Source organism: Heterocephalus glaber, unplaced genomic scaffold (assembly GCF_053883595.1).
Source record: "Heterocephalus glaber isolate CG9 unplaced genomic scaffold, H.glaber_assembly_v1.0 deba00001428, whole genome shotgun sequence".
Classification (NCBI taxonomy): Eukaryota; Metazoa; Chordata; class Mammalia; order Rodentia; family Bathyergidae; genus Heterocephalus; species Heterocephalus glaber.
This window is the reverse complement of record NW_028258293.1, coordinates 18,543,431-18,556,060: the sequence shown is the minus strand read 5'-3', so window position 1 is coordinate 18,556,060 and position 12,630 is coordinate 18,543,431. Positions and strand designations below refer to the sequence as shown.

Genomic DNA, 12,630 nt, shown 5'->3' with positions numbered 1-12,630 from the left:
CTTCCAAATATTTCCCTAAGGAAAACACCATACCGTGGCTCCTTTTTTGCTGTTCAACAAGCATGGGAAACTCATAGGACCTTCAACTAAGAGAAGAATTCAGCACTTTTTGCTTTTTAAAAAAGCCTTTAAACAGCTGATTTGTTCAGCAAGACTCACAGCCTTGCTGAATGCTAATGACAGCCAGGGCTGCCTGGGGAGAGTGACACAGTCTGTCAAATGCCCATCACTCCCAGAAAAGCTGCTGAGTACCACGTAAGCCAGAAGCTCCAAAGGCCTGACCCTGAGTCTGCTCGCAAAAATCCCCTACAACCTACTTTCAAATCCACAACCCAACTAGTCTATGGCAGGCCTGGGGAGAGAAGCCACACAAAAGACATGTTCACAGACTGTCACAGGCAGTGATGCAGAGACCACAGTCACACGGAGCACCCACTGCGTCCAAAAGCACAGAACTCTGGATCTGGCCCTGGGAGGGGTATGGGAGGCAGTGTGCTGCAGAGAACCCGGATCTGGAGTTACACAGACCTGGGTCCTAATTCAGGCTTTGCCCCTTGCTGGCTCTGTGACTCAACCTAGACATGTTATCAAATACAGTCATGTGTGACATAACAACAGAAGATGTTGCCATTGCACTAACATCAGTCTGTCCTTACACAAACCAAGACCGCCATGACATCACTAGGCCATATATTAAGGGAACACTGCCATTTGCACTGTCCATCACTGACCAAAACTTTGTCACACAGCACATGAGTAACTATCCGAATAAGCACGGTTTGTGGCAGAGACTGCTGTGAGTTCGCTAAAAAGACCAGTCAGGCTACATTTCCTAGCTCCTCTCAGAGTCAGGTGGTGCCATACGACTGAGCCCCTCCCAGTAAAATATGGCAGAAACTATATGCTCTACTTCTAGCTCGGGCTCATGGAAACCTCTCATGAAATGCTCTCTGCTCTCTCTCTCTTCCCATGTTTGTCACCTGTACGCAGAGGCTGAACACTCAAACTGTGTCCCTGGGTGGAAGGAGGACCTGCAGCTCCCCAGAGGCCTTCATGCTGCTCACTGAGCAAGGGACACATTTCCACTGGTGAAAGCCACTGATGATTAGAAGTTGGCACTGCAATTAACTTACTCTAGCTAAAATAAGATTCAAGCAATCAAAAAGCCTTGGCTGCTACACTGCACCAGTGTAACCAGTGCATACCAGTGGGACAACACTCTGCAACTTGCTTCTGAATCAGTTTCCTCTCTGGGAAAATGACTGTGTTACCTACTGACCACTCAAAAAAGTGTTATGAGGACTGACAGTTCCATGTAGATGAAGCACTAGCACAATGCTTGGCCCATTTTGGCTGACAGAATCAGATTAGCCTCGTTGAATTCCTTCTCATTCTTATTTCTCAGGTTTTTCATTTGCACAATGAGTATTATATCAAATATTTACTTCTAATTTTATAAGCAAATGGTGAGAAAGACCATGGCAGCCCGAATGTCTCTTCTTCCTGTACACCTTCAACCATAATCATTCTACCTACGAGGGCAACAGCCTGCCACTGACTCCTGCTGTCGCTCTCAAACAACGTGATGGAAGCGCTCCCTTCTGGGTGAATCTGAGTGGTCATAGGTGGCTAAGACAGTAATGGAAGAGTACTCTCTTTAGTACCAGATGGAAACGCAATGAACGCAGCTGTACAATGGGCCCCCACACTCTTTGAAGGTACCAAATACACATTATCAGATTTGAGACTCTAAGAACACACCTATAATCCTGGAAGCCAACACTTAGCTATGATTAGATGCTACAAGAAAGTAAGGCAGGGGTCCCCAAAGTCTGCAGCACAGACCTGTGCCACACAGCAGGAAGTAGGCAGTGGGCAAGCCCACTTCATCTGTATTTGCTGCCTCTTCCCACTGCTCCAGTTACTGCCTGAGCTCTGCCTCCTATCAGATTAGTGGCAACCACAGATTTGCACAGGAACCTGAACTCTACTGTGAACTGCATTGCAAGGGACCTAGTTTATGTGCTACATATGTACTACTAATGTAATAATAGAAATAAGGTACACAGTAAATGCAATGCACTTGAATCATCCTGAAACACCCCACCCATGTACCATCTGTGGAAAAATCACTTTCCAGAAAAGCAGTCCCAGGTGCCAAAAAGGTTGGGGACCACTGATTTCAGGGTTTTATATCACAGTTGGCCAGGTCAGACCACACAGAGTCAGTACCTTTGCTGCCATATGCTAAGCAAGCCAATTACACCGTATGATGTTTGTGTGCCTCAGTGTTGTATCAGAAAAGGGGGACAGAATAGTGCCTATGTCAAACTACTATTGTGAAGATAAAGTGAAATTATTTATGTAGACCATTTAGTATGGTACCTGGCATATAATAAATACTCAATAGGGCCGGGGATTTAGCACAGTAGTTTCGCCGCCTGCTGCCTAAGCGCAAGGACCCGAGTTCGATCCTTGGTACCAAAATAAATAAATAAATAGATAAATAAATACATACTCAATAAATGTTAGCTATCAATGTCTCTTTGGCACACATCAGAACAAACTTTTCAGCAAGTTAAGAAGATTCTTATTTCTCTGAGTCCCTCGAAACACTGTCAATCTGTCTCCAGCAGACGTTTTTCTATTTAATGACTCTAAAGAGACAGAAAAGCTTTAATCAATGCCCAGAAGTGAAATACTAAGAAATTATATGCACAGTTATGAAAAAAAAATCAAAGATGTTTCCCACACAGTGTTGAACAGACAAAAACATATTGACACGCTGTTCCTGCAAGGAAATGGATTGAGTTTTCGAGATAATGCCTGAGCCATCCATCCTTCTTGCTGCAGTCCTCTGCTTCCAAGGCTCAAAGGTGCCTTCAGCCCAATGAGGGGCGCAGGCCCACATGTTCTGCCACAGACGACCCACGCTCTGCCCCTGATGTGGACACAGCACTCACCCTACATCCAGCACAAGCCCCGAATAAATTTATATTCAGCAAAAGGGTAGGGAACACAATTTCTTCTTAGAAATCCTGCGAGACCAAGAGAAACAGCAGGAACATCCTTCATGTATGATTCCTACCCTCCCCAAAAAGCACAACTGAGAGTCTCAACTCTTTCCAACACCAAAGGCAAGACAGGAGCTAATTTGCTAGGAAGTCTGAGGCCCATCCTTAAAAACTTTTAACACAACTCCAAAGGAGGAAAAGAAAGCAAGGTATTCCATGAACTTAAGTAAGTCACTTCCTTCTTAAGACCACAGGCTACCCTTCTTGTAGATAAAACGCAAGGGGTTGGACCAGAACAGGGGACCCCCAAGCTTTGTTTTAAACCTGTCCACACACAGCAGCTCACTTTAATCAAGGCATATGCAGTCTCCATTTTGCTATTACAACTGTTTCCTTGTTACATTAGAACAAACCTGTATCGCCCACTTAAGCTTCCAGCCTGGTATCTGACTTTCTGGCCTTCGGATTCTAGTGTCTCCAGGGATTCTTCCTACTTGGTCAGTTCATGAATGTAATAGATCTATAACATAAAATTTATATCTAAAATCTATAACATACCAGCCAGGCATGGTGGCACATACCCATAACCTCAGCATTCTTGGACTAAGGCAGAAGGATCACAAGTTTGACCCCAACCTGAGCAATGCAGTGACTTAGCGAGACACTGTCTCAAAATAAAAATTTTTTTAAAGGACTGGGATGTAGCTCAGCATGAAGACCCTAGGCTCAATCCCTAGTCTCTCTCTCACTCACTCTCTGTCTCTCTCTGTGTCTGTCTGTCTGTCTCTCTCTCTCTCTCTCTCTCACACACACACACACACACACACACACACACTCCATACCAAATTCCTCACACTGCCCTCACACTTGGTCCTCCAAATTTCTGCAAATCATTTTGAAGCTTCAGACTCCCTTGTCTGTAACAGACTGATGTTAATCAAAGGGCTGTGAGATGTGCAAAGACTTTTCCCCCTATTTGTCCACATACAACATCTCAAAATAGTGGTAGAATACTTACAGAGCCAAAAATATATATTCTTAAATTTCTAGAGGCTCCTATAAGTGATTTTCAACATCTAAAAATGCCCAAGCTTTCTTAAGTGCACTCCCAATTTCCATGGGTAAAATTTCCTTATTCTTATTGGAATATCATTCCCCCATCCTCCTTTTGGCTTTTTAAAGAATTGGTCCTTATGACTGTACTTTGGGGAGTGGCAGAGTTTTTACTGAAGGATGTGTTTCTCTTGCTTGTTAGCTCCTCTCTGCTTTGCTAGGAGACAAAATGTAGTAAATATTCCTTTTGGAATTGAAAGCTGTTTGCATTGTAGCAGATCCTGTTCAGTGAGCTCTGTTCAGTGCATGTGTGGACCTGTATGTGAGGTGTAGGAGAAAGAACAGTTCTTTTTAAAAGGAGGTCAGGTCCAGTTGGCCACAGTTCATTGGTATCTGCAATTCCTACCCAGATGTACCTTACTCCAGAATAAGCCTGAAACATGAAAGTCCCCTTCCATGCCCCAAAGCTGGAAAAGCACTAACCTAAATGAGTTCTCACATCATTTCTTAACTGGTATATCATACCAATGACTCACTTAAAGATACAACTCAATGGTTTTCAGTATATCCACAGTCATCCATCCATCACCACAATCGAAATTTAGAACGTTTCCTTCAGCCCCAAAAGAAACCCTGTACCTAATAGTAGTCACTCCCCATTTCCCAACCCACCCCAGACCCAGCCTGAGGCAACCACTAATTAATCCACCTTCTGTCTCTATAGATTTGTCTATTCATATAAATGGAGTGATACAACATGTGCTCTTTTGTGTCTGGCTATTTTCATTTAGTATAACGGTTTCAAGGTTAACCCATGTTACAGTATGTGTCAGTACACCATGCCTCTTTGTGATTAATAAATGCATCATTATATAAATATGCCATATGCTACTTCTACATTCATCAGTTGATGGACATTGGGTTGTTTCCACTTTTTACCTATTATGAATAATATGTTACAAACATTTGTGTACAAGTCTTTTGTAGATATGTATTTGTTTTTTGGGTTTTTTTAAATTCTTTTATTGGTACGTTGTAAGTATACAACACAATTACATTTCTCATTGGGAATTGTGCCTTTACATGATGCATCTTGGTTTTTATTTTTCTCCCATTCCTAGCCCTCCCTTCACCCCCTCCACCCTTCCCTATTTACAAAGACTTTATTTCCATTTTTTCCATTTCTCAGCATTTTTCCTTTCTCTTCTTTCCTTTCCCCTGCCCCTCCCACTACCCCTAGCCCTTTGGACCTTTTCTTCCTATTTTACATTATCGATTCTTCATTCTAATCATTGGTACATTTTAGGTATACAATATAATGACATTCATCATTGGAAATTTGCACCTTTACATAGTCTCTCTTGGTTCTTATTTTTCACCCTTGCCCAGCCCTCTCTTCAACCCCTCCAGTCCTCCCTATTTACAAAGATTTTGTTCCTTTTCCATTTTCTCATATTAATCCCATTTCCTTCTATCCTTTCCTCTAGCCCTCCCACTTCCTTCCCCTTTGCCCCTTTTCTTCCTATTTCACATGACCTATTATACATTTAGTCCTTATTTACACCTTCAGTTTCTCATACCAGAGAAACCATTTGGTATTTACACGTGTGTCCTATTTATTTCACTTAAGAGTATCGCCTCAGTGTGCATCCACTTAGCTATAAATGTCTCTAATTTTGTAGATATGTATTTGTAACTGTCTCGGGTATATATTCACAATTGGAATTGCTGGGTCAGATGGTAACTTTATGTTTAAACTTTTGAGGAACTCTCAAATTGCTTTCCAAAGTGGTTGAACCTTTTGACATTCTGCTATCCTCTGAATGCTTATCTTCCCTCCATATTCATATTGAAATCTAATCACTAAGGTGGTGGTTTTAGAAGGTGAATAGGTCCAAAGAGCTCTATCCCTATGAATGGGATTAGTGCCCTTTTAACAACAGAGACCCCAGAGAGCTAGCTATCCTTTTACCACATGAAGACTCAGAAAGAACTCAGCAGTCTGCAGCCCCAAAAAGCTTCTATACAAGCAACCAACCATGCTGGTACCTTGATTTTGGATACCTTTCGTGGGATTTCTGTCAACCTGCTATAATTAGATTGTTAGCCTAATGTTTCTTCTTTTTTGTAGCTATTTTATTTTGTAGCTATTTTATTTTATTTTGTAGCTCTTTATTTGTAGCTATTCCTTTCCCTCTGAGCACTACTTTGGCTGCATAAATTTTGTACATTGTATTTCATTCCCCTTAAACTATTTTATAGTTTCTCTCTTGATTTTTAATTTGATCCATTAGTTATTTAGGAGAATATTGTCTAATTTGCACTAATTTTTTTAATTCCCCAGATTTCCTTTTAAGTATCGATGCCAATTTCATTCCATGTGATCAGAGAATATACTTTATATGATTAAATCCTTTGAAATATATTGACGCTTGTTTTATGGCCTAGCATGTGGTCTACTCTAGAGAATATTCCATGTGTGCTTGAGAAAAAAGGCCTACTCTGCTGTTGTTAAATAAATTATAGATGTCTGTTAGGTCTAGTTAGTTTTGTTCAAGACTTTTATATCCCTGTAAATCTGCCTAATTTTCTACCCGTTACTTTAAAAACTACTGACATTTACCACTATTGCTTTCAAATTATTTCTCCCTTCAATTCTTCCAGTTTTTGTTTTCCAGTTTTTGTTTTATGTATTTGGGGTTCTGCTATTAGGTGCATACTGTTTATAATTGCTGAATGCACCTGATAGATCGGACCGTTTCTTACCATGTTTAGCTTTATCTCTAGTAACATCTTTGTTGGGTTTTTTGTTTAATTTAGCCAATATTAATATAGTCACTCCAGCTTTCTTATTGTTTCTGTTGGCATGGTGTATTTTTTTCCTCCTCCTTTCCCTTTCAAATTATTTGTATCTTTGAATCAAAAGTGTATCTCCTGTGGGCTGAGGGTGTAGCTCTGGGGCAGAGTACTTGTCTACCATGAGTGAGGCCCTGAGTTCATTCCCCAGCACTGCCAAAAAAACCCCAAAAAAACAAAATAAAACAGCACAAACATAAGAACTCATCTCATAGAGAGCATATACTTGCATTTGGTTTTCAACCAGTATGATAATCTTTACATTTTGATTGTATAGCTTAATACATTGACATTTAATGTAATAATTGATATAGATGGATTTACGTCTGCAATTTTACCTTTTATTTTCTACCTTTCATGTATTTTTGTTCCCCTATTCCTCTTTTACTGCTTCCTTGTGCACTAAATGATTATTTTCTTATACATTTTAATTTCTTTAATGATTTTAACTACATTTCTTTGTCCCCAGCTTCATTAAGGCATGATTAAGAAATTAAATTTTTTTCTTTGTGTTGTTTTGTCTGCAGTACTGTTGATTAATTTTAGATTTGCTCTACTACTGAGCTATATCTCCAGCCCTTTTTAGTTTTTATTTTGAGACAAGTTCTTACTAAGTTGCCTAGGCTGGCTTCAAACTTGCAATTTGCCTTCCTCAGCCTTCCAAGTAGCTGGCATGTGGCTCTGCACCTGGCAAAAGTTGTATATATTTATGATATACAACATGATGTTTTGACATATATACATATATATGATTAAATTAAGTTTACTAACATTTCCATCACTTCCCATATTTAATTATCTTTTTGTGTATGGTGAGAACATTTAATGTAAGTTTAGCTATATTCCTTGAATTGTTGTCTTGGTGGTTGGTCTGAAGGTTACAATATTACATTTGAGCTCATCTAAGTCCATTAACTTAATCCTAGTGAGATATAAAAGCTTTCTTCCTATACAATACTATTCTCTCCTTCTCATTATTCCTGTGTCTCCTTTGTGCTATTTTTATATATTACACTTCCATTTGTTTGGGGCCTAGTGATACAATTATTTGCATATTGTTTATGTAATACCTTCTTTAATCAGTTAAGAGAAAGAAGAAGATAGAATTATTCTATCTCTTATAATTACCTATATAATTACCTTTAGTCATACTCTTTGCATGAATTTGAATGACTGTCCTGTGTCACTCATATTCAGCTTGAAGAACACTGTGGAAAATTGATTGTAATGTGGGTTTGATGGCAACAAATTCAGATTTTATTTGGTACTGTCTTCATTTTCTCTTCATTTTTGAGGAATGGTTTTGCAGAAGATTTTTGGTTGGCAGTTGGATTTTTGTCATTTTTTATGTCTGTTTGTTTTGGGGGGCCTTTGGATATATTATCCCACTAGCTTCTGGCCTCTGAGGTTTCAGAGGAGAAATCTAATGTGAATATTATGGGCATTCTCTTATAGGTGACCAGTGGCTCTGTTACCATTTTCAAGATTTTCTCTTTGTTTTTGGCTTTCAACATTTTGGTTATGTGGATTTCTCTGTGTTTACCTTACAGGGAGTTTGTTGAGGTTCTTGAATGTGAAAGTTCATATTTTTCATCAGATTCAGGAAGTTATCAGCAATTACTTCTTTAAATATTCTTTCTACATCTTTCTTTCTCCTCTCATTCTGATACTCCCATTAAACGTAACATTACTGTACTTAATAGTGTCCCACACTTCTCTTAGGCTCTGTACATTTTTCTTCACTCTTTTATTCTTTTCTTCAGATTTTACTATCCCTACTGATCTATCCTCAAATTCACTGATACTTTCTTCTGCCAGCTCAAATTATTTTAAATGCCTCCAGTGAATTTTTCATTTCGTAAAGACCAAAATGTATAAGAAATAATGTGAAATAGGAAGGGAAGTTTCAAAGGGGAAGGGGAACTGGGGGGCAGGAGGGAAAGAAAAAAATGAGAAGAGGAAAAAACAGAAACAAAGCTTTTGTAAATAGGGAAGGGTGGAGGGGTGCAAGGGAGGGAAGGGGAAAGGGAAAAAGCAAGAACCAAGATATATCATGTAGAGGTACAAATTCGCAATGATGAAGGTCAGCATACTGTATACCTAAAATGTACCAACAAACTTAATGAATAAAAAGAAGAAATGAAAAATTCTTTTTTTTTGTTCAATAAGTTTGTTGGCACATTTTAAGTATACATTATGATCACATTCATCTTCGGGATTTTGTACCTGTACAGGACATATCTCAGTTCTTATTTTTTCCCCATTCCCCTGCCCTCCCTATTTACCAAGACTTTGTTTCCATTTATTCCTTTTCTCATATTTTTGCCTTTCCCTTCTCATTTTGTTTTTTATACTTTTTTTTGTCTACTATCTCGAATCTATAAAGAACTTAAAAAAATCAGACCTCCCAAATTTAAAGACCCAATCCAAAAATGGGCATCTGAAATGAACAGACATTTCTCAGACAAAGAAGTAGAAATAGCAAATAAACATATGAAAAAATGTTCAACATCACTGGTCATTCAAGAGATGCAAATGAAAACAACGCTGAGATTCCACCTCACTCCAGAAAGAATGGCTGCTATCATGAAATCAACCAATAAGCAATGCTGGCAGGGCTGTGGGGAAAGAGGAACCCTGCTCCACTGCTGGTGGGAGTGTAGACTGGTGCAAGCACTGTGGAAATCAGTATGGAGATACCTCAAAGAACTAGGACTGGAAGTCCCATTTGACCCCGCTATTCCCCTGCTGGGGATCTTCCCCAAAGAAGTAAAAGAATCATACCACAGTGATAAATGTGCAGCCATGTTCATAGCATTTTTTATAAGGCCAGAATTTCTACTTTCTTTTTTCATTATGTGATATTATCCTTTGTTAAGATATTGTCATGACAATTTCATTTCTTTCAACGAAGTTTCCTTCAGTTCTTTGAACAAATTCATAATAGCTACTTTGACGTCTTTTTCTGGTAAGTCCAGCATCCAGGTTCCCTTAAACACAGTTTCTACTATCTGCTTTGTTTTCCCTGTGTATGAATCACATTTTCTGTGTCTTTGATGACTCAGATTTTTGTTGAAAACCAGGTATTTTAGATAAAATGTTCTGGCCACTCTGGATATTGCTTGCTCCTGGGACCCCACCCTACTGCCACTACAGATGTGTTGTTTGGTTGTTTACTTGTTTGGTGACTTAGATGGATTCTTTCAGGGTAGTCCTCTTCCCTCACATTATGCAGTCTCCGACACTCCCCTTGGAAGGTGAGACCTGGGTACGTGCACATTGTCCCTGCTTGCCCCCATACAGCTCTTTGGGATGACAGTGATAGGACTAGACCTGCGACTGTCTCCTGTGCTCATCTCTCTGTTAGGCTGCTGGCTGGACCACCTATTGGTATCACTCTGCTGTTTGCCTCCACTAAGTGCTACCTGATTGCTGTCTTGTTTTTAACAGTGCATAAAGCAGGCACAAAGTACTCCAATTAAATGCAGACCTTTCTGTAGGAGGCTGTCTGTGAAGCCACTTGTTGAGGCTTGCTTTGACCTCAGAAGTCTCTTTCCCTGGTTTTGTCTATCAAATGTCTAGCTGGTCTAGCTGGCCTGTTATTTCTTAGCTACCAGCCTTCTCTTGCATGCTCACGAACTGCTTTCAGGCTTGAACTTCTTCACACTCTATTTGAAATAGTCAGTCTCTCAGGGGAAGTAGCAGGCCTCTGTTCCCACAGCCTGCCTCTTCCCCCAGGCAAAATCTCTGCACCACTGCCCTGGAGTTGGAATTGGGAACCGCAGCCCACTTCTCTGAGTGATGTCCCTGCTCTAAGAGGTGGGTTCTGGGTCAGGATGGCAGTCACTGGCATTCTCAGATTGCCTCCCCTGGCATGAAACTGCCACCTCTGTATGAGCTAGGCAGCAGCCAGGGCTCAGTGTTCTCCACCTAGGGCAAGCTTCTGACATACAACTGGGTGCTGGTGACAGATGACAGCCCGGGACCTCTCAGCCCTGCCATGCAGAGCTGGGAGATACAAAAAGTACCAACGGCCTTCCCCTCCTGGAGAGAAAACGGTGCCCTAGAGAAGCTGCCAGGAAGGGACCCCTCTTAGCGATATCTGCCAAGAGCAGAGCTGTCTTGTTGAACTGTGGTAGGGAAAGCAAGTAGATCGTGGCTCAAATGCCATAGATTCTGGCTGTTCTTACTGAGATTTCGATTTTTTTCAACTAAGTATTTCTTTGTTTGATGTATGCCCTTAGGACAACTTCTAGAGATTTTAAATGGCTTTTAAAATAATTTTCACCAGTTCCACTGTTTCACCAGGGAAAGGATCCACAGAACTCTCACAATTGCCCTTCTGGAAGTGCTTCTCATCACCCCAGGTGATTCTGCAAAAAGAAAAGAACCATTAACAAAACAGCTGGCTCTGTTCACTTCACTGTGACCATATTTTCTAACTTCAAACTAAGGGCACGCGGTCTGGCAAGGGCTCTGCACTGCTTCTAGGCATGGGAGCCAATGTGGGTGATAAACTTTAGGAATACCGGAATGTACAACTTGTTTTAATGGTTTCTGAGGAATCAGAATATTTGAAATTGTGTCATCTTACATAACCTGGGAATAGAAACCAGAGTTGGGAAATTCTGGTTATCCTAAAGAGCTAGTAGGGACCCCTGGTGGATACGGAGGGTCCTTGGAAAGGGGACAGTACCCTCCCACCTGACATCTCAGTTTGTGCTTGGTGCTTCTCCAAGGACAATGGATTATTTCTAATGAGAAGTCAACACGGAAAGGTCTCGGGTCCAACCAACACCATCCAACACTTTGTTTCCACAGCCGGAAACTGACCACTTTGCTTCACCGCTGAATCTGTCAGCTCAGGGCTCAGAATCCAGAGTGTGTTCTCTCTGCCAGGGCCCGGGAAGTTCTTAGAGAAAGTCCAGGTGTATGTAGGTGGCCAAGGGGAATGTGACTTAACAAAGGTGCCAGAAGACAATAGGACCGTCTCTGAGACTTCATTGCCAGTTTCCTAAATTCAGATTCTGAAGGCTCCAGGGAAATCTGGTTTTGGGATGATAGACAGCCACCATTCCCTCAGCCAGCAGGGTGACACACCTGCCATGAAAGTAGTCATCTGCCTAATTGCTTGAGACAGAGTATAAACTGGATATTTATGATCTTCATGTCACAAAGGCTATATTTTTAAATGCTCCCACCTCATACTTAAAATCTTTTTTCTGCCCTTAAAAACATTGAAGGATTTTATTGGATCCACTTTTCTAGAGACATTTGACTAGCCAAGGACTGCATGGACCTTGGCTGGAGATCTCCAGACAGGGAGGAAGAGGGACAGAGAGCACTGGAGTCAGAGCTATCCCAAAGCATAGCAAGCTTGTTACTCACAGATTGAGTGAACTGCCACACCCATATACGTCCAAGCACTTGCCATGGTCTGGGCGTTTATGTCCCCCCAAAATCCATATGCTAAATCTTAACCCACAAAGGGATGGTATTAAGAGGTATTGCCTTTGGGAGGTGATTAGGTCAAGAGGATGATGCCCTTGTAAATGGGGTTAGTGCCCTTATAAAAGGGGCCGGAGAACTGCTGTGTCCCTCCCTCTGTGTGAAGTGAAAAGATGCTATCTATAAACAAGATACTTGCCAGACATGAGATCTGCCGAATCTGTCCGTGCCTTCATCTTAAACTTCCCAGCTTCCAGAA

At 40.9% G+C, this 12,630-nt stretch overlaps 1 protein-coding gene and 1 pseudogene across 4 annotated transcripts in view; both read right to left on the bottom strand.

Annotated features, from left to right (window-relative positions):
* Positions 1-12,630, bottom strand: part of Galnt18 (polypeptide N-acetylgalactosaminyltransferase 18) — a 343,509-nt gene that overhangs the window by 307,461 nt on the left and 23,418 nt on the right. The gene's annotated exons all lie outside the window — the stretch shown is intronic.
* LOC147827990 (serine/threonine-protein phosphatase 2A 55 kDa regulatory subunit B delta isoform pseudogene) overlaps positions 1-12,630 on the bottom strand; it is a 152,124-nt pseudogene that overhangs the window by 120,805 nt on the left and 18,689 nt on the right. The window contains exon 2 of the transcript XR_015451447.1: positions 1-12,630. This exon is cut by the window's left edge and continues 120,805 nt beyond it. The product of XR_015451447.1 is annotated as a serine/threonine-protein phosphatase 2A 55 kDa regulatory subunit B delta isoform pseudogene (transcript).